This window comes from Hyperolius riggenbachi, chromosome 3, assembly GCF_040937935.1.
Source record: "Hyperolius riggenbachi isolate aHypRig1 chromosome 3, aHypRig1.pri, whole genome shotgun sequence".
Taxonomy (NCBI): domain Eukaryota; kingdom Metazoa; phylum Chordata; class Amphibia; order Anura; family Hyperoliidae; genus Hyperolius; species Hyperolius riggenbachi.
In genome coordinates, this window is record NC_090648.1 from 42609112 (window position 1) to 42636229 (window position 27118).

The 27118-nt window shown below is 45.2% G+C and overlaps 28 non-coding genes across 28 annotated transcripts; all 28 read right to left on the reverse strand.

Moving 5' to 3' along the window:
• Positions 1 to 2548: 2548 nt before the first annotated feature.
• On the reverse strand, positions 2549 to 2630 carry TRNAS-GCU (transfer RNA serine (anticodon GCU)). The gene has a single exon. It is a non-coding gene; the product is annotated as a tRNA-Ser (tRNA).
• An 834-nt stretch (positions 2631 to 3464) lies between these two features.
• Positions 3465 to 3546, reverse strand: TRNAS-GCU (transfer RNA serine (anticodon GCU)). The gene has a single exon. It is a non-coding gene; the product is annotated as a tRNA-Ser (tRNA).
• Positions 3547 to 4895: 1349 nt separating this feature from the next.
• Positions 4896 to 4977, reverse strand: TRNAS-GCU (transfer RNA serine (anticodon GCU)). The gene has a single exon. It is a non-coding gene; the product is annotated as a tRNA-Ser (tRNA).
• Positions 4978 to 5811: 834 nt separating this feature from the next.
• Positions 5812 to 5893, reverse strand: TRNAS-GCU (transfer RNA serine (anticodon GCU)). The gene has a single exon. It is a non-coding gene; the product is annotated as a tRNA-Ser (tRNA).
• Positions 5894 to 6727: 834 nt separating this feature from the next.
• On the reverse strand, positions 6728 to 6809 carry TRNAS-GCU (transfer RNA serine (anticodon GCU)). The gene has a single exon. It is a non-coding gene; the product is annotated as a tRNA-Ser (tRNA).
• Positions 6810 to 7641: 832 nt separating this feature from the next.
• On the reverse strand, positions 7642 to 7723 carry TRNAS-GCU (transfer RNA serine (anticodon GCU)). The gene has a single exon. It is a non-coding gene; the product is annotated as a tRNA-Ser (tRNA).
• An 832-nt stretch (positions 7724 to 8555) lies between these two features.
• Positions 8556 to 8637, reverse strand: TRNAS-GCU (transfer RNA serine (anticodon GCU)). Its single transcript has one exon. It is a non-coding gene; the product is annotated as a tRNA-Ser (tRNA).
• An 832-nt stretch (positions 8638 to 9469) lies between these two features.
• On the reverse strand, positions 9470 to 9551 carry TRNAS-GCU (transfer RNA serine (anticodon GCU)). Its single transcript has one exon. It is a non-coding gene; the product is annotated as a tRNA-Ser (tRNA).
• An 834-nt stretch (positions 9552 to 10385) lies between these two features.
• On the reverse strand, positions 10386 to 10467 carry TRNAS-GCU (transfer RNA serine (anticodon GCU)). The gene has a single exon. It is a non-coding gene; the product is annotated as a tRNA-Ser (tRNA).
• An 832-nt stretch (positions 10468 to 11299) lies between these two features.
• On the reverse strand, positions 11300 to 11381 carry TRNAS-GCU (transfer RNA serine (anticodon GCU)). Its single transcript has one exon. It is a non-coding gene; the product is annotated as a tRNA-Ser (tRNA).
• A 372-nt stretch (positions 11382 to 11753) lies between these two features.
• TRNAS-GCU (transfer RNA serine (anticodon GCU)) lies at positions 11754 to 11835 on the reverse strand. The gene has a single exon. It is a non-coding gene; the product is annotated as a tRNA-Ser (tRNA).
• Positions 11836 to 12667: 832 nt separating this feature from the next.
• Positions 12668 to 12749, reverse strand: TRNAS-GCU (transfer RNA serine (anticodon GCU)). Its single transcript has one exon. It is a non-coding gene; the product is annotated as a tRNA-Ser (tRNA).
• An 832-nt stretch (positions 12750 to 13581) lies between these two features.
• Positions 13582 to 13663, reverse strand: TRNAS-GCU (transfer RNA serine (anticodon GCU)). The gene has a single exon. It is a non-coding gene; the product is annotated as a tRNA-Ser (tRNA).
• An 834-nt stretch (positions 13664 to 14497) lies between these two features.
• Positions 14498 to 14579, reverse strand: TRNAS-GCU (transfer RNA serine (anticodon GCU)). Its single transcript has one exon. It is a non-coding gene; the product is annotated as a tRNA-Ser (tRNA).
• Positions 14580 to 15411: 832 nt separating this feature from the next.
• Positions 15412 to 15493, reverse strand: TRNAS-GCU (transfer RNA serine (anticodon GCU)). The gene has a single exon. It is a non-coding gene; the product is annotated as a tRNA-Ser (tRNA).
• Positions 15494 to 16325: 832 nt separating this feature from the next.
• TRNAS-GCU (transfer RNA serine (anticodon GCU)) lies at positions 16326 to 16407 on the reverse strand. The gene has a single exon. It is a non-coding gene; the product is annotated as a tRNA-Ser (tRNA).
• Positions 16408 to 17239: 832 nt separating this feature from the next.
• On the reverse strand, positions 17240 to 17321 carry TRNAS-GCU (transfer RNA serine (anticodon GCU)). The gene has a single exon. It is a non-coding gene; the product is annotated as a tRNA-Ser (tRNA).
• A 372-nt stretch (positions 17322 to 17693) lies between these two features.
• Positions 17694 to 17775, reverse strand: TRNAS-GCU (transfer RNA serine (anticodon GCU)). Its single transcript has one exon. It is a non-coding gene; the product is annotated as a tRNA-Ser (tRNA).
• Positions 17776 to 18607: 832 nt separating this feature from the next.
• Positions 18608 to 18689, reverse strand: TRNAS-GCU (transfer RNA serine (anticodon GCU)). The gene has a single exon. It is a non-coding gene; the product is annotated as a tRNA-Ser (tRNA).
• An 832-nt stretch (positions 18690 to 19521) lies between these two features.
• On the reverse strand, positions 19522 to 19603 carry TRNAS-GCU (transfer RNA serine (anticodon GCU)). Its single transcript has one exon. It is a non-coding gene; the product is annotated as a tRNA-Ser (tRNA).
• Positions 19604 to 20435: 832 nt separating this feature from the next.
• TRNAS-GCU (transfer RNA serine (anticodon GCU)) lies at positions 20436 to 20517 on the reverse strand. The gene has a single exon. It is a non-coding gene; the product is annotated as a tRNA-Ser (tRNA).
• An 832-nt stretch (positions 20518 to 21349) lies between these two features.
• TRNAS-GCU (transfer RNA serine (anticodon GCU)) lies at positions 21350 to 21431 on the reverse strand. Its single transcript has one exon. It is a non-coding gene; the product is annotated as a tRNA-Ser (tRNA).
• An 834-nt stretch (positions 21432 to 22265) lies between these two features.
• On the reverse strand, positions 22266 to 22347 carry TRNAS-GCU (transfer RNA serine (anticodon GCU)). The gene has a single exon. It is a non-coding gene; the product is annotated as a tRNA-Ser (tRNA).
• An 834-nt stretch (positions 22348 to 23181) lies between these two features.
• TRNAS-GCU (transfer RNA serine (anticodon GCU)) lies at positions 23182 to 23263 on the reverse strand. Its single transcript has one exon. It is a non-coding gene; the product is annotated as a tRNA-Ser (tRNA).
• Positions 23264 to 24095: 832 nt separating this feature from the next.
• Positions 24096 to 24177, reverse strand: TRNAS-GCU (transfer RNA serine (anticodon GCU)). The gene has a single exon. It is a non-coding gene; the product is annotated as a tRNA-Ser (tRNA).
• An 834-nt stretch (positions 24178 to 25011) lies between these two features.
• Positions 25012 to 25093, reverse strand: TRNAS-GCU (transfer RNA serine (anticodon GCU)). Its single transcript has one exon. It is a non-coding gene; the product is annotated as a tRNA-Ser (tRNA).
• An 832-nt stretch (positions 25094 to 25925) lies between these two features.
• Positions 25926 to 26007, reverse strand: TRNAS-GCU (transfer RNA serine (anticodon GCU)). The gene has a single exon. It is a non-coding gene; the product is annotated as a tRNA-Ser (tRNA).
• Positions 26008 to 26841: 834 nt separating this feature from the next.
• TRNAS-GCU (transfer RNA serine (anticodon GCU)) lies at positions 26842 to 26923 on the reverse strand. Its single transcript has one exon. It is a non-coding gene; the product is annotated as a tRNA-Ser (tRNA).
• Positions 26924 to 27118: the final 195 nt, after the last annotated feature.

Here is a 27118-nt window from a genome sequence, read left to right on the forward strand (position 1 = left end):
TCGTTTGGTGGAGCAACAGAACAAACCTCCTCAACTATCAGCAGTTAATACCTTCGCCGCCAGTCATAATAACGACAGACGCAAGTCGGTGGGGTTGGGGTGCTCACCTAGAGAACAGCTTTGCCCAGGGCAGATGGGACATGGATCCAGAGGATACCCCGGCGAACATCCTAGAGACGAGGGCAGCATTCAAAGCAATGTCACACTTTGCCTCTCAGATCACGAACAAGGGAGTGTTATTCAAAATGGACAATACAACAGCAGTTGCATATCTCCAGAACCAAGGAGGGACACGCAGTCGCACACTCCTGAGAGAGGTGGAACCTATAATGGCATGGGCACAGGAAAATTTACAATATCTTCGAGCAGTACATATTCCAGGTGTAAGGAACCAGATAGCGGACTCATTAAGTCGTCAATGGCTCGATTACAACGAGTGGAGCCTCAACAAGGAGGTATTCGATATGATCTGCAAGAGATGGGGAGAGCCACTAATAGACCTTATGGCGACACCGATGAACTCCAAGTGCAGGAAATTTTTTTCGAGGTACAAGTACCAACAGGCGGAGGGTTGGGACGCACTGTCGGTCCCATGGAATTTCAGCATAGCATATATATTCCCTCCAATTCCAATGATTCACAGGGTACTGAAGAAAGTACAACAGGAAGATGCTACAGTCTTGGCAGTACTTCCATACTGGCCTCGGAGGCCATGGTTTCCCTTACTGCAGAAACTAATATCAGCTCCCCCCATACCGTTACCGAATCGACCAGACTTGCTCTCCCAAAACAGGATTTTCCATCCACATCCGGAACTCCTCAGTTTGACGGCATGGAGACTGAGAGGAAGAAGTTAGCAGAATTGGGATGTTCTACGGATGTTATCAACACCTTGCTCAAGGCAAGAAAGGGTACGACTAACGTTTCTTACCACAGAACTTGGAATAAATTCATTAAGTTTCTTGAGGAAGATAGTATACAAATAGAGGAGGTCCAAGTAACCACTATTTTGGCATTTTTACAGAAAGGAGTAGACATGGGTCTCAGTCTAAGCACCATCAAGACGCAAATATCGGCTTTATCAGCACTTACACATAAGAAGTGGGCAATTGAACCGCTAGTGGTCCAGTTTATTCAGGCAGTGACTAAAATAAGACCTCCAAAAAAGAACTGGTATACCCAGTGGGACCTACCACTAGTACTTAAAGCATTAACAAAAGTTCCTTTCGAACCAGTCGAGACTTGTACATTAGTTAATCTAACGTTGAAGGTAGTGTTTTTAACAGCAATTACCTCCGCAAGACGTGTCTCAGAGTTACAGGCCCTCAGTTGTGACCCTCCATACATACAATTCTTCCCGGACAGAGTGTCGTTGAGACCAATAGACGAATTCATTCCAAAGGTGTCAAGAACATATCACTTTAATCAGGAATGGAACTTACCAGCTTTCTCTGATGATACTTCAGAACTTCCAAACAGTCTCAATGTACCTGAATTATTGAGCAAATATATCCAAATGACTAAAGATTTTCGCAAAACAAGAAGATTGTTCGTAATTCCAACAGGTTATAGGAGAGGCCAAGCAGCTACAACCAAGACAATAGCTACGTGGTTGGTGAGGGCTATTAAAATGGCCTACAGTATTATGGGTAAAACGCCACCGGAAGAGGTCTCGGCACACTCCACGAGGTCGATATCAGCATCCTGGGCAGCACTAGTGAAGGTGTCACCAGAAACGATATGCCGAGCTGCCAACTGGTCATCTCTGAATACATTCATCACACATTACAAGGTGGACCCTGGACTGTTGTCCACGGTTCAGTTTGGAAGGGAAGTGTTGTCTGCAGTGAAGATGACTAAAGATTAAATTATTTTTTTTTTGATGTCTGTAAAGATATGAATTGATAATATCTTTGGTTACTTGTTAAACTTGAATAAATTGTTCTGCATCAAGAATATTCCCTCCCTTCAGTGTATGTATAGTTAAATCCCCGTAGTATGCTGACATTGGCATGGAAGGAAAACGGAAAATTGTATACTCACCTTTCGGTAATTTTCCTTTCCTTCCAATGACCATGTCAGCATACGAAGGGCCCACCCTTAGTTCTGTCTGACATTTGGACTAGTAAAAAAAGCAACTGGGGGTGGGAGTGTGCAAAATTTATATGGACAGGTCCTGGAGGGGTTACAGGGCGGGACTAACCCCCGTAGTAGGCTGACATGGTCATTGGAAGGAAAGGAAAATTACCGAAAGGTGAGTATACAATTTTCCGTTTTCTTCGTGCAGCCAGACAAGCACTGTTTATTTTCTCCGCTAAGGCTGCAGAGGTGAATTTTCTATTTGTGGGTTGCAGGTCTGAACCCCAAATGGCCCATACTTTGTGAGAAAGAATGATGCTGCAGACAAGCATTGTGTAAATGTACACAATCTGTGTCCCAATAGTCATCGGGCAAAGGGCATACACACTTATCCATGCACAACCACATGGACGTCAAGGACAGGCGAGTTGGATGGTGGGTATGATACTAGTTTGTAAAAGTGCACCATCGACGAGGATGGGATTTGAACCCATGCGTGCAGAGCACAATGGATTAGCAGTCCATCGCCTTAACCACTCGGCCACCTCGTCTCAGTAAATCATGACATCTACCGCTATCATTTTTTCAGCTCTGGTCAAAACCCTGTGCGCAAAACACGGCTCATCTTTTCAGGATAGCAAAGTGCACTTTTTGGACAGAAAAGAAGAACGCGCACCTTTTGCTCACACAAGAAAAATCATTTGCAAGAGGCCTGACAGAGGACACCTTAATCATCCCACTGGAGCACACCTACCTAAACAAGGGCCTTCTACACCATGCCATCAACACGCCATGCTGTATTTTTCATCTTTGCTTACATCTTTTGGAATCATTGCAAACTTTCAGCCAAGCATTTCCACAATTAACATCTGCCTTTTAGGGTCACTTAGCTAGACTGTGGGCTGAACTATGCAGATTACTTCTACTTTTAGGGAGACTCAAGCCAGTATGAACATGAGGCGAGGGCACATCTTCTTACTGTCCTACCAATACCATTATACCTTATGCCTCACACTGGCACCTGCCAGTCACAGACAGGAGGTTTACAACTTGAAAATCAGGTATGACTGAAGCACTTTTTGGCACTTGTCCTTCTACAGACAAACTATTTTCTTCGTGCAGCCAGACAAGCACTGTTTATTTTCTCCGCTAAGGCTGCAGAGGTGAATTTTCTATTTGTGGGTTGCAGGTCTGAACCCCAAATGGACCATACTTTGTGAGAAAGAATGATGCTGCAGACAAGCATTGTGTAAATGTACACAATCTGTGTCCCAATAGTCATCGGGCAAAGGGCATACACACTTATCCATGCACAACCACATGGACGTGTCAAGGACAGGCGAGTTGGATGGTGGGTATGATACTAGTTTGTAAAAGTGCACCATCGACGAGGATGGGATTTGAACCCATGCGTGCAGAGCACAATGGATTAGCAGTCCATCGCTTTAACCACTCGGCCACCTCGTCTCAGTAAAACATGCCATCTAACGCTATCATTTTTTCAGCTCTGGTCAAAGCCCTGTGCGCAAAACACGGCTCATCTTTTCAGGATAGCAAAGTGCACTTTTTGGACAGAAAAGAAGAACGCGCACCTTTTGCTCACACAAGAAAAATCATTTGCAAGAGGCCTGACAGAGGACACCTTAATCATCCCACTGGAGCACACCTACCTAAACAAGGGCCTTCTACACCATGCCATCAACACGCCATGCTGTATTTTTCATCTTTGCTTACATCTTTTGGAATCATTGCAAACTTTCAGCCAAGCATTTCCACAATTAACATCTGCCTTTTAGGGTCACTTAGCTAGACTGTGGGCTGAACTATGCAGATTACTTCTACTTTTAGGGAGACTCAAGCCAGTATGAACATGAGGCGAGGGCACATCTTCTTACTGTCCTACCAATCCCATTATACCTTATGCCTCACACTGGCACCTGCCAGTCACAGACAGGAGGTTTACAACTTGAAAATCAGGTATGACTGAAGCACTTTTTGGCACCAGGCATGGTCGGAAGAGCCAATTTCCGATTCCGCGGTAATTCCGCATACCGCCACTACCGAAATTCCGCTTCCGCTACATTCCGGTGGAATTCCGCTACATTCCGCGGAATTCCGCGGTATTCCGCCACGTGCACCTTCCGTATTTTTAAACGGACTTCCGTAATTTTTAAACGGATTTCCGTAAATTTAGGAGGAAACACTCAATCGCTCATTTGAAATATCTATTGTTAATAAAGTTGATTTGTATTTTGTAAATTTGGATAAAAAAAATGTTGAAACCGTTATTTTAGCGCAGTAACTCTCCGCTGATTATGATTGGTCAACTCATTCCGCATCTCCTGATTGGTCAATTCATTCCGATTCCGATTTTGCCGGAATTCCGAATTCCGGATTGCAAATTCCGAATTCCGGATTGCAAATTCCGAATTCCGCGGAACCATGCGGAAACCCCAATTCCGGCGGAATTTCGGAATTTTAGCTTCCGCGGAATTCGGAAGCCCATGCCTGTTTGGCACTTGTCCTTCTACAGACAAACTAATTTCTTCGTGCAGCCAGACAAGCACTGTTTATTTTCTCCGCTAAGGCTGCAGAGGTGAATTTTCTATTTGTGGGTTGCAGGTCTGAACCCCGAACGGCCCATACTTTGTGAGAAAGAATGATGCTGCAGACAAGCATTGTGTAAATGTACACAATCTGTGTCCCAATAGTCATCGGGCAAAGGGCATACACACTTATCCATGCACAACCACATGGACGTCAAGGACAGGCGAGTTGGATGGTGGGTATGATACTAGTTTGTAAAAGTGCACCATCGACGAGGATGGGACTTGAACCCATGCGTGCAGAGCACAATGGATTAGCAGTCCATCGCCTTAACCACTCGGCCACCTCGTCTCAGTAAAACATGACATCTAACGCTATCATTTTTTCAGCTCTGGTCAAAGCCCTGTGCGCAAAACACGGCTCATCTTTTCAGGATAGCAAAGTGCACTTTTTGGACAGAACAGAAGAACGCGCACCTTTTGCTCACACAAGAAAAATCATTTGCAAGAGGCCTGACAGAGGACACCTTAATCATCCCACTGGAGCACACCTACCTAAACAAGGGCCTTCTACACCATGCCATCAACACGCCATGCTGTATTTTTCATCTTTGCTTACATCTTTTGGAATCATTGCAAACTTTCAGCCAAGCATTTCCACAATTAACATCTGCCTTTTAGGGTCACTTAGCTAGACTGTGGGCTGAACTATGCAGATTACTTCTACTTTTAGGGAGACTCAAGCCAGTATGAACATGAGGCGAGGGCACATCTTCTTACTGTCCTACCAATCCCATTATACCTTATGCCTCACACTGGCACCTGCCAGTCACAGACAGGAGGTTTACAACTTGAAAATCAGGTATGACTGAAGCACTTTTTGGCACTTGTCCTTCTACAGACAAACTATTTTCTTCGTGCAGCCAGACAAGCACTGTTTATTTTCTCCGCTAAGGCTGCAGAGGTGAATTTTCTATTTGTGGGTTGCAGGTCTGAACCCCAAATGGCCCATACTTTGTGAGAAAGAATGATGCTGCAGACAAGCATTGTGTAAATGTACACAATCTGTGTCCCAATAGTCATCGGGCAAAGGGCATACACACTTATCCATGCACAACCACATGGACGTGTCAAGGACAGGCGAGTTGGATGGTGGGTATGATACTAGTTTGTAAAAGTGCACCATCGACGAGGATGGGATTTGAACCCATGCGTGCAGAGCACAATGGATTAGCAGTCCATCGCCTTAACCACTCGGCCACCTCGTCTCAGTAAAACATGACATCTAACGCTATCATTTTTTCAGCTCTGGTCAAAGCCCTGTGCGCAAAACACGGCTCATCTTTTCAGGATAGCAAAGTGCACTTTTTGGACAGAAAAGAAGAACGCGCACCTTTTGCTCACACAAGAAAAATCATTTGCAAGAGGCCTGACAGAGGACACCTTAATCATCCCACTGGAGCACACCTACCTAAACAAGGGCCTTCTACACCATGCCATCAACACGCCATGCTGTATTTTTCATCTTTGCTTACATCTTTTGGAATCATTGCAAACTTTCAGCCAAGCATTTCCACAATTAACATCTGCCTTTTAGGGTCACTTAGCTAGACTGTGGGCTGAACTATGCAGATTACTTCTACTTTTAGGGAGACTCAAGCCAGTATGAACATGAGGCGAGGGCACATCTTCTTACTGTCCTACCAATCCCATTATACCTTATGCCTCACACTGGCACCTGCCAGTCACAGACAGGAGGTTTACAACTTGAAAATCAGGTATGACTGAAGCACTTTTTGGCACTTGTCCTTCTACAGACAAACTATTTTCTTCGTGCAGCCAGACAAGCACTGTTTATTTTCTCCGCTAAGGCTGCAGAGGTGAATTTTCTATTTGTGGGTTGCAGGTCTGAACCCCAAATGGCCCATACTTTGTGAGAAAGAATGATGCTGCAGACAAGCATTGTGTAAATGTACACAATCTGTGTCCCAATAGTCATCGGGCAAAGGGCATACACACTTATCCATGCACAACCACATGGACGTGTCAAGGACAGGCGAGTTGGATGGTGGGTATGATACTAGTTTGTAAAAGTGCACCATCGACGAGGATGGGATTTGAACCCATGCGTGCAGAGCACAATGGATTAGCAGTCCATCGCCTTAACCACTCGGCCACCTCGTCTCAGTAAAACATGACATCTAACGCTATCATTTTTTCAGCTCTGGTCAAAGCCCTGTGCGCAAAACACGGCTCATCTTTTCAGGATAGCAAAGTGCACTTTTTGGACAGAAAAGAAGAACGCGCACCTTTTGCTCACACAAGAAAAATCATTTGCAAGAGGCCTGACAGAGGACACCTTAATCATCCCACTGGAGCACACCTACCTAAACAAGGGCCTTCTACACCATGCCATCAACACGCCATGCTGTATTTTTCATCTTTGCTTACATCTTTTGGAATCATTGCAAACTTTCAGCCAAGCATTTCCACAATTAACATCTGCCTTTTAGGGTCACTTAGCTAGACTGTGGGCTGAACTATGCAGATTACTTCTACTTTTAGGGAGACTCAAGCCAGTATGAACATGAGGCGAGGGCACATCTTCTTACTGTCCTACCAATCCCATTATACCTTATGCCTCACACTGGCACCTGCCAGTCACAGACAGGAGGTTTACAACTTGAAAATCAGGTATGACTGAAGCACTTTTTGGCACTTGTCCTTCTACAGACAAACTAATTTCTTCGTGCAGCCAGACAAGCACTGTTTATTTTCTCCGCTAAGGCTGCAGAGGTGAATTTTCTATTTGTGGGTTGCAGGTCTGAACCCCGAACGGCCCATACTTTGTGAGAAAGAATGATGCTGCAGACAAGCATTGTGTAAATGTACACAATCTGTGTCCCAATAGTCATCGGGCAAAGGGCATACACACTTATCCATGCACAACCACATGGACGTCAAGGACAGGCGAGTTGGATGGTGGGTATGATACTAGTTTGTAAAAGTGCACCATCGACGAGGATGGGACTTGAACCCATGCGTGCAGAGCACAATGGATTAGCAGTCCATCGCCTTAACCACTCGGCCACCTCGTCTCAGTAAAACATGACATCTAACGCTATCATTTTTTCAGCTCTGGTCAAAGCCCTGTGCGCAAAACACGGCTCATCTTTTCAGGATAGCAAAGTGCACTTTTTGGACAGAAAAGAAGAACGCGCACCTTTTGCTCACACAAGAAAAATCATTTGCAAGAGGCCTGACAGAGGACACCTTAATCATCCCACTGGAGCACACCTACCTAAACAAGGGCCTTCTACACCATGCCATCAACACGCCATGCTGTATTTTTCATCTTTGCTTACATCTTTTGGAATCATTGCAAACTTTCAGCCAAGCATTTCCACAATTAACATCTGCCTTTTAGGGTCACTTAGCTAGACTGTGGGCTGAACTATGCAGATTACTTCTACTTTTAGGGAGACTCAAGCCAGTATGAACATGAGGCGAGGGCACATCTTCTTACTGTCCTACCAATCCCATTATACCTTATGCCTCACACTGGCACCTGCCAGTCACAGACAGGAGGTTTACAACTTGAAAATCAGGTATGACTGAAGCACTTTTTGGCACTTGTCCTTCTACAGACAAACTAATTTCTTCGTGCAGCCAGACAAGCACTGTTTATTTTCTCCGCTAAGGCTGCAGAGGTGAATTTTCTATTTGTGGGTTGCAGGTCTGAACCCCGAACGGCCCATACTTTGTGAGAAAGAATGATGCTGCAGACAAGCATTGTGTAAATGTACACAATCTGTGTCCCAATAGTCATCGGGCAAAGGGCATACACACTTATCCATGCACAACCACATGGACGTCAAGGACAGGCGAGTTGGATGGTGGGTATGATACTAGTTTGTAAAAGTGCACCATCGACGAGGATGGGACTTGAACCCATGCGTGCAGAGCACAATGGATTAGCAGTCCATCGCCTTAACCACTCGGCCACCTCGTCTCAGTAAAACATGACATCTAACGCTATCATTTTTTCAGCTCTGGTCAAAGCCCTGTGCGCAAAACACGGCTCATCTTTTCAGGATAGCAAAGTGCACTTTTTGGACAGAAAAGAAGAACGCGCACCTTTTGCTCACACAAGAAAAATCATTTGCAAGAGGCCTGACAGAGGACACCTTAATCATCCCACTGGAGCACACCTACCTAAACAAGGGCCTTCTACACCATGCCATCAACACGCCATGCTGTATTTTTCATCTTTGCTTACATCTTTTGGAATCATTGCAAACTTTCAGCCAAGCATTTCCACAATTAACATCTGCCTTTTAGGGTCACTTAGCTAGACTGTGGGCTGAACTATGCAGATTACTTCTACTTTTAGGGAGACTCAAGCCAGTATGAACATGAGGCGAGGGCACATCTTCTTACTGTCCTACCAATCCCATTATACCTTATGCCTCACACTGGCACCTGCCAGTCACAGACAGGAGGTTTACAACTTGAAAATCAGGTATGACTGAAGCACTTTTTGGCACTTGTCCTTCTACAGACAAACTATTTTCTTCGTGCAGCCAGACAAGCACTGTTTATTTTCTCCGCTAAGGCTGCAGAGGTGAATTTTCTATTTGTGGGTTGCAGGTCTGAACCCCAAATGGCCCATACTTTGTGAGAAAGAATGATGCTGCAGACAAGCATTGTGTAAATGTACACAATCTGTGTCCCAATAGTCATCGGGCAAAGGGCATACACACTTATCCATGCACAACCACATGGACGTCAAGGACAGGCGAGTTGGATGGTGGGTATGATACTAGTTTGTAAAAGTGCACCATCAACGAGGATGGGATTTGAACCCATGCGTGCAGAGCACAATGGATTAGCAGTCCATCGCCTTAACCACTCGGCCACCTCATCTCAGTAAAACATGACATCTAACGCTATCATTTTTTCAGCTCTGGTCAAAGCCCTGTGCGCAAAACACGGCTCATCTTTTCAGGATAGCAAAGTGCACTTTTTGGACAGAAAAGAAGAACGCGCACCTTTTGCTCACACAAGAAAAATCATTTGCAAGAGGCCTGACAGAGGACACCTTAATCATCCCACTGGAGCACACCTACCTAAACAAGGGCCTTCTACACCATGCCATCAACACGCCATGCTGTATTTTTCATCTTTGCTTACATCTTTTGGAATCATTGCAAACTTTCAGCCAAGCATTTCCACAATTAACATCTGCCTTTTAGGGTCACTTAGCTAGACTGTGGGCTGAACTATGCAGATTACTTCTACTTTTAGGGAGACTCAAGCCAGTATGAACATGAGGCGAGGGCACATCTTCTTACTGTCCTACCAATCCCATTATACCTTATGCCTCACACTGGCACCTGCCAGTCACAGACAGGAGGTTTACAACTTGAAAATCAGGTATGACTGAAGCACTTTTTGGCACTTGTCCTTCTACAGACAAACTATTTTCTTCGTGCAGCCAGACAAGCACTGTTTATTTTCTCCGCTAAGGCTGCAGAGGTGAATTTTCTATTTGTGGGTTGCAGGTCTGAACCCCAAATGGCCCATACTTTGTGAGAAAGAATGATGCTGCAGACAAGCATTGTGTAAATGTACACAATCTGTGTCCCAATAGTCATCGGGCAAAGGGCATACACACTTATCCATGCACAACCACATGGACGTGTCAAGGACAGGCGAGTTGGATGGTGGGTATGATACTAGTTTGTAAAAGTGCACCATCGACGAGGATGGGATTTGAACCCATGCATGCAGAGCACAATGGATTAGCAGTCCATCGCCTTAACCACTCGGCCACCTCGTCTCAGTAAAACATGACATCTAACGCTATCACTTTTTCAGCTCTGGTCAAAGCCCTGTGCGCAAAACACGGCTCATCTTTTCAGGATAGCAAAGTGCACTTTTTGGACAGAAAAGAAGAACGCGCCCCTTTTGCTCACACAAGAAAAATCATTTGCAAGAGGCCTGACAGAGGACACCTTAATCATCCCACTGGAGCACACCTACCTAAACAAGGGCCTTCTACACCATGCCATCAACACGCCATGCTGTATTTTTCATCTTTGCTTACATCTTTTGGAATCATTGCAAACTTTCAGCCAAGCATTTCCACAATTAACATCTGCCTTTTAGGGTCACTTAGCTAGACTGTGGGCTGAACTATGCAGATTACTTCTACTTTTAGGGAGACTCAAGCCAGTATGAACATGAGGCGAGGGCACATCTTCTTACTGTCCTACCAATCCCATTATACCTTATGCCTCACACTGGCACCTGCCAGTCACAGACAGGAGGTTTACAACTTGAAAATCAGGTATGACTGAAGCACTTTTTGGCACTTGTCCTTCTACAGACAAACTATTTTCTTCGTGCAGCCAGACAAGCACTGTTTATTTTCTCCGCTAAGGCTGCAGAGGTGAATTTTCTATTTGTGGGTTGCAGGTCTGAACCCCGAACGGCCCATACTTTGTGAGAAAGAATGATGCTGCAGACAAGCATTGTGTAAATGTACACAATCTGTGTCCCAATAGTCATCGGGCAAAGGGCATACACACTTATCCATGCACAACCACATGGACGTCAAGGACAGGCGAGTTGGATGGTGGGTATGATACTAGTTTGTAAAAGTGCACCATCGACGAGGATGGGACTTGAACCCATGCGTGCAGAGCACAATGGATTAGCAGTCCATCGCCTTAACCACTCGGCCACCTCGTCTCAGTAAAACATGACATCTAACGCTATCATTTTTTCAGCTCTGGTCAAAGCCCTGTGCGCAAAACACGGCTCATCTTTTCAGGATAGCAAAGTGCACTTTTCTTCGTGCAGCCAGACAAGCACTGTTTATTTTCTCCGCTAAGGCTGCAGAGGTGAATTTTCTATTTGTGGGTTGCAGGTCTGAACCCCAAATGGCCCATACTTTGTGAGAAAGAATGATGCTGCAGACAAGCATTGTGTAAATGTACACAATCTGTGTCCCAATAGTCATCGGGCAAAGGGCATACACACTTATCCATGCACAACCATATGGACGTCAAGGACAGGCGAGTTGGATGGTGGGTATGATACTAGTTTGTAAAAGTGCACCATCGACGAGGATGGTATTTGAACCCATGCGTGCAGAGCACAATGGATTAGCAGTCCATCGCCTTAACCACTCGGCCACCTCGTCTCAGTAAAACATGACTTCTAACGCTATCATTTTTTCAGCTCTGGTCAAAGCCCTGTGCGCAAAACACGGCTCATCTTTTCAGGATAGCAAAGTGCACTTTTTGGACAGAAAAGAAGAACGCGCACCTTTTGCTCACACAAGAAAAATCATTTGCAAGAGGCCTGACAGAGGACACCTTAATCATCCCACTGGAGCACACCTACCTAAACAAGGGCCTTCTACACCATGCCATCAACACGCCATGCTGTATTTTTCATCTTTGCTTACATCTTTTGGAATCATTGCAAACTTTCAGCCAAGCATTTCCTCAATTAACATCTGCCTTTTAGGGTCACTTAGCTAGACTGTGGGCTGAACTATGCAGATTACTTCTACTTTTAGGGAGACTCAAGCCAGTATGAACATGAGGCGAGGGCACATCTTCTTACTGTCCTACCAATCCCATTATACCTTATGCCTCACACTGGCACCTGCCAGTCACAGACAGGAGGTTTACAACTTGAAAATCAGGTATGACTGAAGCACTTTTTGGCACTTGTCCTTCTACAGACAAACTAATTTCTTCGTGCAGCCAGACAAGCACTGTTTATTTTCTCCGCTAAGGCTGCAGAGGTGAATTTTCTATTTGTGGGTTGCAGGTCTGAACCCCGAACGGCCCATACTTTGTGAGAAAGAATGATGCTGCAGACAAGCATTGTGTAAATGTACACAATCTGTGTCCCAATAGTCATCGGGCAAAGGGCATACACACTTATCCATGCACAACCACATGGACGTCAAGGACAGGCAAGTTGGATGGTGGGTATGATACTAGTTTGTAAAAGTGCACCATCGACGAGGATGGGACTTGAACCCATGCGTGCAGAGCACAATGGATTAGCAGTCCATCGCCTTAACCACTCGGCCACCTTGTCTCAGTAAAACATGACATCTAACGCTATCATTTTTTCAGCTCTGGTCAAAGCCCTGTGCGCAAAACACGGCTCATCTTTTCAGGATAGCAAAGTGCACTTTTTGGACAGAAAAGAAGAACGCGCACCTTTTGCTCACACAAGAAAAATCATTTGCAAGAGGCCTGACAGAGGACACCTTAATCATCCCACTGGAGCACACCTACCTAAACAAGGGCCTTCTACACCATGCCATCAACACGCCATGCTGTATTTTTCATCTTTGCTTACATCTTTTGGAATCATTGCAAACTTTCAGCCAAGCATTTCCACAATTAACATCTGCCTTTTAGGGTCACTTAGCTAGACTGTGGGCTGAACTATGCAGATTACTTCTACTTTTAGGGAGACTCAAGCCAGTATGAACATGAGGCGAGGGCACATCTTCTTACTGTCCTACCAATCCCATTATACCTTATGCCTCACACTGGCACCTGCCAGTCACAGACAGGAGGTTTACAACTTGAAAATCAGGTATGACTGAAGCACTTTTTGGCACTTGTCCTTCTACAGACAAACTAATTTCTTCGTGCAGCCAGACAAGCACTGTTTATTTTCTCCGCTAAGGCTGCAGAGGTGAATTTTCTATTTGTGGGTTGCAGGTCTGAACCCCGAACGGCCCATACTTTGTGAGAAAGAATGATGCTGCAGACAAGCATTGTGTAAATGTACACAATCTGTGTCCCAATAGTCATCGGGCAAAGGGCATACACACTTATCCATGCACAACCACATGGACGTCAAGGACAGGCGAGTTGGATGGTGGGTATGATACTAGTTTGTAAAAGTGCACCATCGACGAGGATGGGACTTGAACCCATGCGTGCAGAGCACAATGGATTAGCAGTCCATCGCCTTAACCACTCGGCCACCTCGTCTCAGTAAAACATGACATCTAACGCTATCATTTTTTCAGCTCTGGTCAAAGCCCTGTGCGCAAAACACGGCTCATCGTTTCAGGATAGCAAAGTGCACTTTTTGGACAGAAAAGAAGAACGCGCACCTTTTGCTCACACAAGAAAAATCATTTGCAAGAGGCCTGACAGAGGACACCTTAATCATCCCACTGGAGCACACCTACCTAAACAAGGGCCTTCTACACCATGCCATCAACACGCCATGCTGTATTTTTCATCTTTGCTTACATCTTTTGGAATCATTGCAAACTTTCAGCCAAGCATTTCCACAATTAACATCTGCCTTTTAGGGTCACTTAGCTAGACTGTGGGCTGAACTATGCAGATTACTTCTACTTTTAGGGAGACTCAAGCCAGTATGAACATGAGGCGAGGGCACATCTTCTTACTGTCCTACCAATCCCATTATACCTTATGCCTCACACTGGCACCTGCCAGTCACAGACAGGAGGTTTACAACTTGAAAATCAGGTATGACTGAAGCACTTTTTGGCACTTGTCCTTCTACAGACAAACTATTTTCTTCGTGCAGCCAGACAAGCACTGTTTATTTTCTCCGCTAAGGCTGCAGAGGTGAATTTTCTATTTGTGGGTTGCAGGTCTGAACCCCAAATGGCCCATACTTTGTGAGAAAGAATGATGCTGCAGACAAGCATTGTGTAAATGTACACAATCTGTGTCCCAATAGTCATCGGGCAAAGGGCATACACACTTATCCATGCACAACCACATGGACGTGTCAAGGACAGGCGAGTTGGATGGTGGGTATGATACTAGTTTGTAAAAGTGCACCATCGACGAGGATGGGATTTGAACCCATGCGTGCAGAGCACAATGGATTAGCAGTCCATCGCCTTAACCACTCGGCCACCTCGTCTCAGTAAAACATGACATCTAACGCTATCATTTTTTCAGCTCTGGTCAAAGCCCTGTGCGCAAAACACGGCTCATCTTTTCAGGATAGCAAAGTGCACTTTTTGGACAGAAAAGAAGAACGCGCCCCTTTTGCTCACACAAGAAAAATCATTTGCAAGAGGCCTGACAGAGGACACCTTAATCATCCCACTGGAGCACACCTACCTAAACAAGGGCCTTCTACACCATGCCATCAACACGCCATGCTGTATTTTTCATCTTTGCTTACATCTTTTGGAATCATTGCAAACTTTCAGCCAAGCATTTCCACAATTAACATCTGCCTTTTAGGGTCACTTAGCTAGACTGTGGGCTGAACTATGCAGATTACTTCTACTTTTAGGGAGACTCAAGCCAGTATGAACATGAGGCGAGGGCACATCTTCTTACTGTCCTACCAATCCCATTATACCTTATGCCTCACACTGGCACCTGCCAGTCACAGACAGGAGGTTTACAACTTGAAAATCAGGTATGACTGAAGCACTTTTTGGCACTTGTCCTTCTACAGACAAACTATTTTCTTCGTGCAGCCAGACAAGCACTGTTTATTTTCTCCGCTAAGGCTGCAGAGGTGAATTTTCTATTTGTGGGTTGCAGGTCTGAACCCCGAACGGCCCATACTTTGTGAGAAAGAATGATGCTGCAGACAAGCATTGTGTAAATGTACACAATCTGTGTCCCAATAGTCATCGGGCAAAGGGCATACACACTTATCCATGCACAACCACATGGACGTCAAGGACAGGCGAGTTGGATGGTGGGTATGATACTAGTTTGTAAAAGTGCACCATCGACGAGGATGGGACTTGAACCCATGCGTGCAGAGCACAATGTATTAGCAGTCCATCGCCTTAACCACTCGGCCACCTCGTCTCAGTAAAACATGACATCTAACGCTATCATTTTTTCAGCTCTGGTCAAAGCCCTGTGCGCAAAACACGGCTCATCTTTTCAGGATAGCAAAGTGCACTTTTTGGACAGAAAAGAAGAACGCGCACCTTTTGCTCACACAAGAAAAATCATTTGCAAGAGGCCTGACAGAGGACACCTTAATCATCCCACTGGAGCACACCTACCTAAACAAGGGCCTTCTACACCATGCCATCAACACGCCATGCTGTATTTTTCATCTTTGCTTACATCTTTTGGAATCATTGCAAACTTTCAGCCAAGCATTTCCACAATTAACATCTGCCTTTTAGGGTCACTTAGCTAGACTGTGGGCTGAACTATGCAGATTACTTCTACTTTTAGGGAGACTCAAGCCAGTATGAACATGAGGCGAGGGCACATCTTCTTACTGTCCTACCAATCCCATTATACCTTATGCCTCACACTGGCACCTGCCAGTCACAGACAGGAGGTTTACAACTTGAAAATCAGGTATGACTGAAGCACTTTTTGGCACTTGTCCTTCTACAGACAAACTATTTTCTTCGTGCAGCCAGACAAGCACTGTTTATTTTCTCCGCTAAGGCTGCAGAGGTGAATTTTCTATTTGTGGGTTGCAGGTCTGAACCCCAAATGGCCCATACTTTGTGAGAAAGAATGATGCTGCAGACAAGCATTGTGTAAATGTACACAATCTGTGTCCCAATAGTCATCGGGCAAAGGGCATACACACTTATCCATGCACAACCACATGGACGTCAAGGACAGGCGAGTTGGATGGTGGGTATGATACTAGTTTGTAAAAGTGCACCATCGACGAGGATGGGACTTGAACCCATGCGTGCAGAGCACAATGTATTAGCAGTCCATCGCCTTAACCACTCGGCCACCTCATCTCAGTAAAACATGACATCTAACGCTATCATTTTTTCAGCTCTGGTCAAAGCCCTGTGCGCAAAACACGGCTCATCTTTTCAGGATAGCAAAGTGCACTTTTTGGACAGAAAAGAAGAACGCGCACCTTTTGCTCACACAAGAAAAATCATTTGCAAGAGGCCTGACAGAGGACACCTTAATCATCCCACTGGAGCACACCTACCTAAACAAGGGCCTTCTACACCATGCCATCAACACGCCATGCTGTATTTTTCATCTTTGCTTACATCTTTTGGAATCATTGCAAACTTTCAGCCAAGCATTTCCACAATTAACATCTGCCTTTTAGGGTCACTTAGCTAGACTGTGGGCTGAACTATGCAGATTACTTCTACTTTTAGGGAGACTCAAGCCAGTATGAACATGAGGCGAGGGCACATCTTCTTACTGTCCTACCAATCCCATTATACCTTATGCCTCACACTGGCACCTGCCAGTCACAGACAGGAGGTTTACAACTTGAAAATCAGGTATGACTGAAGCACTTTTTGGCACTTGTCCTTCTACAGACAAACTAATTTCTTCGTGCAGCCAGACAAGCACTGTTTATTTTCTCCGCTAAGGCTGCAGAGGTGAATTTTCTATTTGTGGGTTGCAGGTCTGAACCCCGAACGGCCCATACTTTGTGAGAAAGAATGATGCTGCAGACAAGCATTGTGTAAATGTACACAATCTGTGTCCCAATAGTCATCGGGCAAAGGGCATACACACTTATCCATGCACAACCACATGGACGTCAAGGACAGGCGAGTTGGATGGTGGGTATGATACTAGTTTGTAAAAGTGCACCATCGACGAGGATGGGACTTGAACCCATGCGTGCAGAGCACAATGGATTAGCAGTCCATCGCCTTAACCACTCGGCCACCTCGTCTCAGTAAAACATGACATCTAACGCTATCATTTTTTCAGCTCTGGTCAAAGCCCTGTGCGCAAAACACGGCTCATCTTTTCAGGATAGCAAAGTGCACTTTTCTTCGTGCAGCCAGACAAGCACTGTTTATTTTCTCCGCTAAGGCTGCAGAGGTGAATTTTCTATTTGTGGGTTGCAGGTCTGAACCCCAAATGGCCCATACTTTGTGAGAAAGAATGATGCTGCAGACAAGCATTGTGTAAATGTACACAATCTGTGTCCCAATAGTCATCGGGCAAAGGGCATACACACTTATCCATGCACAACCATATGGACGTCAAGGACAGGCGAGTTGGATGGTGGGTATGATACTAGTTTGTAAAAGTGCACCATCGACGAGGATGGGATTTGAACCCATACGTGCAGAGCACAATGGATTAGCAGTCCATCGCCTTAACCACTCGGCCACCTCGTCTCAGTAAAACATGACATCTAACGCTATCATTTTTTCAGCTCTGGTCAAAGCCCTGTGCGCAAAACACGGCTCATCTTTTCAGGATAGCAAAGTGCACTTTTTGGACAGAAAAGAAGAACGCGCACCTTTTGCTCACACAAGAAAAATCATTTGCAAGAGGCCTGACAGAGGACACCTTAATCATCCCACTGGAGCACACCTACCTAAACAAGGGCCTTCTACACCATGCCATCAACACGCCATGCTGTATTTTTCATCTTTGCTTACATCTTTTGGAATCATTGCAAACTTTCAGCCAAGCATTTCCACAATTAACATCTGCCTTTTAGGGTCACTTAGCTAGACTGTGGGCTGAACTATGCAGATTACTTCTACTTTTAGGGAGACTCAAGCCAGTATGAACATGAGGCGAGGGCACATCTTCTTACTGTCCTACCAATCCCATTATACCTTATGCCTCACACTGGCACCTGCCAGTCACAGACAGGAGGTTTACAACTTGAAAATCAGGTATGACTGAAGCACTTTTTGGCACTTGTCCTTCTACAGACAAACTATTTTCTTCGTGCAGCCAGACAAGCACTGTTTATTTTCTCCGCTAAGGCTGCAGAGGTGAATTTTCTATTTGTGGGTTGCAGGTCTGAACCCCGAACGGCCCATACTTTGTGAGAAAGAATGATGCTGCAGACAAGCATTGTGTAAATGTACACAATCTGTGTCCCAATAGTCATCGGGCAAAGGGCATACACACTTATCCATGCACAACCACATGGACGTCAAGGACAGGCAAGTTGGATGGTGGGTATGATACTAGTTTGTAAAAGTGCACCATCGACGAGGATGGGACTTGAACCCATGCGTGCAGAGCACAATGGATTAGCAGTCCATCGCCTTAACCACTCGGCCACCTCGTCTCAGTAAAACATGACATCTAACGCTATCATTTTTTCAGCTCTGGTCAAAGCCCTGTGCGCAAAACACGGCTCATCTTTTCAGGATAGCAAAGTGCACTTTTTGGACAGAAAAGAAGAACGCGCACCTTTTGCTCACACAAGAAAAATCATTTGCAAGAGGCCTGACAGAGGACACCTTAATCATCCCACTGGAGCACACCTACCTAAACAAGGGCCTTCTACACCATGCCATCAACACGCCATGCTGTATTTTTCATCTTTGCTTACATCTTTTGGAATCATTGCAAACTTTCAGCCAAGCATTTCCACAATTAACATCTGCCTTTTAGGGTCACTTAGCTAGACTGTGGGCTGAACTATGCAGATTACTTCTACTTTTAGGGAGACTCAAGCCAGTATGAACATGAGGCGAGGGCACATCTTCTTACTGTCCTACCAATCCCATTATACCTTATGCCTCACACTGGCACCTGCCAGTCACAGACAGGAGGTTTACAACTTGAAAATCAGGTATGACTGAAGCACTTTTTGGCACTTGTCCTTCTACAGACAAACTATTTTCTTCGTGCAGCCAGACAAGCACTGTTTATTTTCTCCGCTAAGGCTGCAGAGGTGAATTTTCTATTTGTGGGTTGCAGGTCTGAACCCCGAACGGCCCATACTTTGTGAGAAAGAATGATGCTGCAGACAAGCATTGTGTAAATGTACACAATCTGTGTCCCAATAGTCATCGGGCAAAGGGCATACACACTTATCCATGCACAACCACATGGACGTCAAGGACAGGCGAGTTGGATGGTGGGTATGATACTAGTTTGTAAAAGTGCACCATCGACGAGGATGGGATTTGAACCCATGCATGCAGAGCACAATGGATTAGCAGTCCATCGCCTTAACCACTCGGCCACCTCGTCTCAATAAAACATGACATCTAACGCTATCATTTTTTCAGCTATGGTCAAAGCCCTGTGCGCAAAACACGTCTCATCTTTTCAGGATAGCAAAGTGCACTTTTTGGACAGAAAAGAAGAACGCGCACTTTTTGCTCACACAAGAAAAATCATTTGCAAGAGGCCTGACAGAGGACACCTTAATCACCCCACTGGAGCACACCTACCTAAACAAGGGCCTTCTACACCATGCCATCAACACGCCATGCTGTATTTTTCATCTTTGCTTACATCTTTTGGAATCATTGCAAACTTTCAGCCAAGCATTTCCACAATTAACATCTGCCTTTTAGGGTCACTTAGCTAGACTGTGGGCTGAACTATGCAGATTACTTCTACTTTTAGGGAGACTCAAGCCAGTATGAACATGAGGCGAGGGCACATCTTCTTACTGTCCTACCAATCCCATTATACCTTATGCCTCACACTGGCACCTGCCAGTCACAGACAGGAGGTTTACAACTTGAAAATCAGGTATGACTGAAGCACTTTTTGGCACTTGTCCTTCTACAGACAAACTATTTTCTTCGTGCAGCCAGACAAGCACTGTTTATTTTCTCCGCTAAGGCTGCAGAGGTGAATTTTCTATTTGTGGGTTGCAGGTCTGAACCCCGAACGGCCCATACTTTGTGAGAAAGAATGATGCTGCAGACAAGCATTGTGTAAATGTACACAATCTGTGTCCCAATAGTCATCGGGCAAAGGGCATACACACTTATCCATGCACAACCACATGGACGTCAAGGACAGGCAAGTTGGATGGTGGGTATGATACTAGTTTGTAAAAGTGCACCATCGACGAGGATGGGACTTGAACCCATGCGTGCAGAGCACAATGGATTAGCAGTCCATCGCCTTAACCACTCGGCCACCTCGTCTCAGTAAAACATGACATCTAACGCTATCATTTTTTCAGCTCTGGTCAAAGCCCTGTGCGCAAAACACGGCTCATCTTTTCAGGATAGCAAAGTGCACTTTTTGGACAGAAAAGAAGAACGCGCACCTTTTGCTCACACAAGAAAAATCATTTGCAAGAGGCCTGACAGAGGACACCTTAATCATCCCACTGGAGCACACCTACCTAAACAAGGGCCTTCTACACCATGCCATCAACACGCCATGCTGTATTTTTCATCTTTGCTTACATCTTTTGGAATCATTGCAAACTTTCAGCCAAGCATTTCCACAATTAACATCTGCCTTTTAGGGTCACTTAGCTAGACTGTGGGCTGAACTATGCAGATTACTTCTACTTTTAGGGAGACTCAAGCCAGTATGAACATGAGGCGAGGGCACATCTTCTTACTGTCCTACCAATCCCATTATACCTTATGCCTCACACTGGCACCTGCCAGTCACAGACAGGAGGTTTACAACTTGAAAATCAGGTATGACTGAAGCACTTTTTGGCACTTGTCCTTCTACAGACAAACTATTTTCTTCGTGCAGCCAGACAAGCACTGTTTATTTTCTCCGCTAAGGCTGCAGAGGTGAATTTTCTATTTGTGGGTTGCAGGTCTGAACCCCAAATGGCCCATACTTTGTGAGAAAGAATGATGCTGCAGACAAGCATTGTGTAAATGTACACAATCTGTGTCCCAATAGTCATCGGGCAAAGGGCATACACACTTATCCATGCACAACCACATGGACGTCAAGGACAGGCGAGTTGGATGGTGGGTATGATACTAGTTTGTAAAAGTGCACCATCGACGAGGATGGGACTTGAACCCATGCGTGCAGAGCACAATGGATTAGCAGTCCATCGCCTTAACCACTCGGCCACCTCGTCTCAGTAATTCATGACATCTAACGCTATCATTTTTTCAGCTCTGGTCAAAGCCCTGTGCGCAAAACACGGCTCATCTTTTCAGGATAGCAAAGTGCACTTTTTGGACAGAAAAGAAGAACGCGCACCTTTTGCTCACACAAGAAAAATCATTTGCAAGAGGCCTGACAGAGGACACCTTAATCATCCCACTGGAGCACACCTACCTAAACAAGGGCCTTCTACACCATGCCATCAACACGCCATGCTGTATTTTTCATCTTTGCTTACATCTTTTGGAATCATTGCAAACTTTCAGCCAAGCATTTCCACAATTAACATCTGCCTTTTAGGGTCACTTAGCTAGACTGTGGGCTGAACTATGCAGATTACTTCTACTTTTAGGGAGACTCAAGCCAGTATGAACATGAGGCGAGGGCACATCTTCTTACTGTCCTACCAATCCCATTATACCTTATGCCTCACACTGGCACCTGCCAGTCACAGACAGGAGGTTTACAACTTGAAAATCAGGTATGACTGAAGCACTTTTTGGCACTTGTCCTTCTACAGACAAACTATTTTCTTCGTGCAGCCAGACAAGCACTGTTTATTTTCTCCGCTAAGGCTGCAGAGGTGAATTTTCTATTTGTGGGTTGCAGGTCTGAACCCCAAATGGCCCATACTTTGTGAGAAAGAATGATGCTGCAGACAAGCATTGTGTAAATGTACACAATCTGTGTCCCAATAGTCATCGGGCAAAGGGCATACACACTTATCCATGCACAACCACATGGACGTGTCAAGGACAGGCGAGTTGGATGGTGGGTATGATACTAGTTTGTAAAAGTGCACCATCGACGAGGATGGGATTTGAACCCATGCGTGCAGAGCACAATGGATTAGCAGTCCATCGCCTTAACCACTCGGCCACCTCGTCTCAATAAAACATGACATCTAACGCTATCATTTTTTCAGCTCTGGTCAAAGCCCTGTGCGCAAAACACGGCTCATCTTTTCAGGATAGCAAAGTGCACTTTTTGGACAGAAAAGAAGAACGCGCACCTTTTGCTCACACAAGAAAAATCATTTGCAAGAGGCCTGACAGAGGACACCTTAATCATCCCACTGGAGCACACCTACCTAAACAAGGGCCTTCTACACCATGCCATCAACACGCCATGCTGTATTTTTCATCTTTGCTTACATCTTTTGGAATCATTGCAAACTTTCAGCCAAGCATTTCCACAATTAACATCTGCCTTTTAGGGTCACTTAGCTAGACTGTGGGCTGAACTATGCAGATTACTTCTACTTTTAGGGAGACTCAAGCCAGTATGAACATGAGGCGAGGGCACATCTTCTTACTGTCCTACCAATCCCATTATACCTTATGCCTCACACTGGCACCTGCCAGTCACAGACAGGAGGTTTACAACTTGAAAATCAGGTATGACTGAAGCACTTTTTGGCACTTGTCCTTCTACAGACAAACTATTTTCTTCGTGCAGCCAGACAAGCACTGTTTATTTTCTCCGCTAAGGCTGCAGAGGTGAATTTTCTATTTGTGGGTTGCAGGTCTGAACCCCAAATGGCCCATACTTTGTGAGAAAGAATGATGCTGCAGACAAGCATTGTGTAAATGTACACAATCTGTGTCCCAATAGTCATCGGGCAAAGGGCATACACACTTATCCATGCACAACCACATGGACGTGTCAAGGACAGGCGAGTTGGATGGTGGGTATGATACTAGTTTGTAAAAGTGCACCATCGACGAGGATGGGATTTGAACCCATGCGTGCAGAGCACAATGGATTAGCAGTCCATCGCCTTAACCACTCGGCCACCTCGTCTCAGTAAAACATGACATCTAACGCTATCATTTTTTCAGCTCTGGTCAAAGCCCTGTGCGCAAAACACGGCTCATCTTTTCAGGATAGCAAAGTGCACTTTTTGGACAGAAAAGAAGAACGCGCACCTTTTGCTCACACAAGAAAAATCATTTGCAAGAGGCCTGACAGAGGACACCTTAATCATCCCACTGGAGCACACCTACCTAAACAAGGGCCTTCTACACCATGCCATCAACACGCCATGCTGTATTTTTCATCTTTGCTTACATCTTTTGGAATCATTGCAAACTTTCAGCCAAGCATTTCCACAATTAACATCTGCCTTTTAGGGTCACTTAGCTAGACTGTGGGCTGAACTATGCAGATTACTTCTACTTTTAGGGAGACTCAAGCCAGTATGAACATGAGGCGAGGGCACATCTTCTTACTGTCCTACCAATCCCATTATACCTTATGCCTCACACTGGCACCTGCCAGTCACAGACAGGAGGTTTACAACTTGAAAATCAGGTATGACTGAAGCACTTTTTGGCACTTGTCCTTCTACAGACAAACTAATTTCTTCGTGCAGCCAGACAAGCACTGTTTATTTTCTCCGCTAAGGCTGCAGAGGTGAATTTTCTATTTGTGGGTTGCAGGTCTGAACCCCGAACGGCCCATACTTTGTGAGAAAGAATGATGCTGCAGACAAGCATTGTGTAAATGTACACAATCTGTGTCCCAATAGTCATCGGGCAAAGGGCATACACACTTATCCATGCACAACCACATGGACGTCAAGGACAGGCGAGTTGGATGGTGGGTATGATACTAGTTTGTAAAAGTGCACCATCGACGAGGATGGGACTTGAACCCATGCGTGCAGAGCACAATGGATTAGCAGTCCATCGCCTTAACCACTCGGCCACCTCGTCTCAGTAAAACATGACATCTAACGCTATCATTTTTTCAGCTCTGGTCAAAGCCCTGTGCGCAAAACACGGCTCATCTTTTCAGGATAGCAAAGTGCACTTTTTGGACAGAAAAGAAGAACGCGCACCTTTTGCTCACACAAGAAAAATCATTTGCAAGAGGCCTGACAGAGGACACCTTAATCATCCCACTGGAGCACACCTACCTAAACAAGGGCCTTCTACACCATGCCATCAACACGCCATGCTGTATTTTTCATCTTTGCTTACATCTTTTGGAATCATTGCAAACTTTCAGCCAAGCATTTCCACAATTAACATCTGCCTTTTAGGGTCACTTAGCTAGACTGTGGGCTGAACTATGCAGATTACTTCTACTTTTAGGGAGACTCAAGCCAGTATGAACATGAGGCGAGGGCACATCTTCTTACTGTCCTACCAATCCCATTATACCTTATGCCTCACACTGGCACCTGCCAGTCACAGACAGGAGGTTTACAACTTGAAAATCAGGTATGACTGAAGCACTTTTTGGCACTTGTCCTTCTACAGACAAACTATTTTCTTTGTGCAGCCAGACAAGCACTGTTTATTTTCTCCGCTAAGGCTGCAGAGGTGAATTTTCTATTTGTGGGTTGCAGGTCTGAACCCCAAATGGCCCATACTTTGTGAGAAAGAATGATGCTGCAGACAAGCATTGTGTAAATGTACACAATCTGTGTCCCAATAGTCATCGGGCAAAGGGCATACACACTTATCCATGCACAACCACATGGACGTGTCAAGGACAGGCGAGTTGGATGGTGGGTATGATACTAGTTTGTAAAAGTGCACCATCGACGAGGATGGGATTTGAACCCATGCGTGCAGAGCACAATGGATTAGCAGTCCATCGCCTTAACCACTCGGCCACCTCGTCTCAGTAAAACATGACATCTAACGCTATCATTTTTTCAGCTCTGGTCAAAGCCCTGTGCGCAAAACACGGCTCATCTTTTCAGGATAGCAAAGTGCACTTTTTGGACAGAAAAGAAGAACGCGCACCTTTTGCTCACACAAGAAAAATCATTTGCAAGAGGCCTGACAGAGGACACCTTAATCATCCCACTGGAGCACACCTACCTAAACAAGGGCCTTCTACACCATGCCATCAACACGCCATGCTGTATTTTTCATCTTTGCTTACATCTTTTGGAATCATTGCAAACTTTCAGCCAAGCATTTCCACAATTAACATCTGCCTTTTAGGGTCACTTAGCTAGACTGTGGGCTGAACTATGCAGATTACTTCTACTTTTAGGGAGACTCAAGCCAGTATGAACATGAGGCGAGGGCACATCTTCTTACTGTCCTACCAATCCCATTATACCTTATGCCTCACACTGGCACCTGCCAGTCACAGACAGGAGGTTTACAACTTGAAAATCAGGTATGACTGAAGCACTTTTTGGCACTTGTCCTTCTACAGACAAACTAATTTCTTCGTGCAGCCAGACAAGCACTGTTTATTTTCTCCGCTAAGGCTGCAGAGGTGAATTTTCTATTTGTGGGTTGCAGGTCTGAACCCCGAACGGCCCATACTTTGTGAGAAAGAATGATGCTGCAGACAAGCATTGTGTAAATGTACACAATCTGTGTCCCAATAGTCATCGGGCAAAGGGCATACACACTTATCCATGCACAACCACATGGACGTCAAGGACAGGCGAGTTGGATGGTGGGTATGATACTAGTTTGTAAAAGTGCACCATCGACGAGGATGGGACTTGAACCCATGCGTGCAGAGCACAATGGATTAGCAGTCCATCGCCTTAACCACTCGGCCACCTCGTCTCAGTAAAACATGACATCTAACGCTATCATTTTTTCAGCTCTGGTCAAAGCCCTGTGCGCAAAACACGGCTCATCTTTTCAGGATAGCAAAGTGCACTTTTTGGACAGAAAAGAAGAACGCGCACCTTTTGCTCACACAAGAAAAATCATTTGCAAGAGGCCTGACAGAGGACACCTTAATCATCCCACTGGAGCACACCTACCTAAACAAGGGCCTTCTACACCATGCCATCAACACGCCATGCTGTATTTTTCATCTTTGCTTACATCTTTTGGAATCATTGCAAACTTTCAGCCAAGCATTTCCACAATTAACATCTGCCTTTTAGGGTCACTTAGCTAGACTGTGGGCTGAACTATGCAGATTACTTCTACTTTTAGGGAGACTCAAGCCAGTATGAACATGAGGCGAGGGCACATCTTCTTACTGTCCTACCAATCCCATTATACCTTATGCCTCACACTGGCACCTGCCAGTCACAGACAGGAGGTTTACAACTTGAAAATCAGGTATGACTGAAGCACTTTTTGGCACTTGTCCTTCTACAGACAAACTATTTTCTTTGTGCAGCCAGACAAGCACTGTTTATTTTCTCCGCTAAGGCTGCAGAGGTGAATTTTCTATTTGTGGGTTGCAGGTCTGAACCCCAAATGGCCCATACTTTGTGAGAAAGAATGATGCTGCAGACAAGCATTGTGTAAATGTACACAATCTGTGTCCCAATAGTCATCGGGCAAAGGGCATACACACTTATCCATGCACAACCACATGGACGTGTCAAGGACAGGCGAGTTGGATGGTGGGTATGATACTAGTTTGTAAAAGTGCACCATCGACGAGGATGGGATTTGAACCCATGCGTGCAGAGCACAATGGATTAGCAGTCCATCGCCTTAACCACTCGGCCACCTCGTCTCAGTAAAACATGACATCTAACGCTATCATTTTTTCAGCTCTGGTCAAAGCCCTGTGCGCAAAACACGGCTCATCTTTTCAGGATAGCAAAGTGCACTTTTTGGACAGAAAAGAAGAACGCGCACCTTTTGCTCACACAAGAAAAATCATTTGCAAGAGGCCTGACAGAGGACACCTTAATCATCCCACTGGAGC